The sequence below is a fragment of the Lepidochelys olivacea genome (assembly GCF_965140295.1).
Source record: "Lepidochelys olivacea isolate rLepOli2 genome assembly, chromosome: 1".
Classification (NCBI taxonomy): domain Eukaryota; kingdom Metazoa; phylum Chordata; order Testudines; family Cheloniidae; genus Lepidochelys; species Lepidochelys olivacea.
Genome location: NC_140411.1, coordinates 325,969,845 through 325,971,200, shown reverse-complemented (window position 1 = coordinate 325,971,200; position 1,356 = coordinate 325,969,845).

Below are 1,356 nucleotides of genomic sequence, written 5' to 3'. Positions count from 1 at the left end.
GGGCAATGTGCGGCAGAGCCGCCTGCCCCACCCCACCCCCAGGAGCCACTGCCAGACATGCTGGTCACTTCCAGGAGTGGCACAGGGCCAAGGCAGGCAGGGAGTCTGTCTTAGTCCCGCTGCATGCTGTTGCCACCCTGGAGCCACTTGAGGTAAGTGGCGCTGGGCCGGAGCCTGCACCCCGAACTCCTGCTGCACCCTGCGCCCCTGCCCTGCGCCCCCTAACCTACTGCCTTGAGCCCCTTGCTGCACCCCTCCTGCACCCCAACCCCCTGCCCTGAGCCCCCTGCACCCCTTCTTCACCCCAACCCCTTGCCCTGAGCTCCTTCCTGCACACCGCACCTCCTCCCACACCCTGCACTCCCTCCCGCACCCCAACTCCCTGTCCCAGCCCTAGCCCTACATTCATGGCCCTGCATACAATTTCCCTACCCAGATGCAGCCCTCAGGCCAAAAAGTTTGCCCACCCCTATAATATATCCTTGTTGCCAGAGAAAATGTGTTTGGTAAAGTACCAAAATGAGCTGCAACTTTTTCAATATTCAGATCTTCTCTTAAAATGAACTGAAAATCATACCCATCTTTTCTCCAAAAGTTAGTTCTAACAGAGCAGGATGAAATCATTGTCCAGCAGGCCTTCCTAAATAAGAACATAAGAATGGCCACACTGGGTCAGATCAAAGATCCATCTAGCCCAGTATCCTGTCTTCCAACAGTGGTCAATGCCAGGTGCCCCAGAGGGAATTAACAGAACAGGTAATCCTCAAATGATCCAAGCGTCCAGTGACTCCAGTAGATAGCATTATATCAGCTCGCTGTGACACTACATTAGTGATACTTATGTGGGTGAGGAACAAATCAGGGCAGGGACCATGTTTTCTGAAATGTTGTGTATGTGGCACAGTGGTGACCCCACAGCACAGTATGGGCGATGGACAGGGATACCCACCATAGCCAGGGCATATGACTGCTGCCCTCTTCCCCCCACCCATCTTTGTGGTGTGACCAGGGGCACCAGACTTTGAAGAGAGGGCCCCTCCTCCAGGCATATTAAGAGATGAGGAGTTGGCCCAATGAACTCTGGAGAGCCCTGGGACTCCGGGGGCAGGGACCGCTAGTTGTTGGAGTCACACTGCACTGGGCCCTGGAGGCAGGGTGGGGCAGCTGAGCTGCAGCATCCTCCTCTAGGCTGGCCCTAAAATATCTGGGCTCTGTAGCTTTAAGAGGCTTATCTACATAGCCACGCCCACTGTGGCAGGTCCTGCCAACGAGCTGCGCCAGCAGGCCGCCTCCGCCAGGGGGGAGTGTGGCGCCCTGACGCGAGGCTCATGCGACGCCACTCTGTCACAGCGTCGT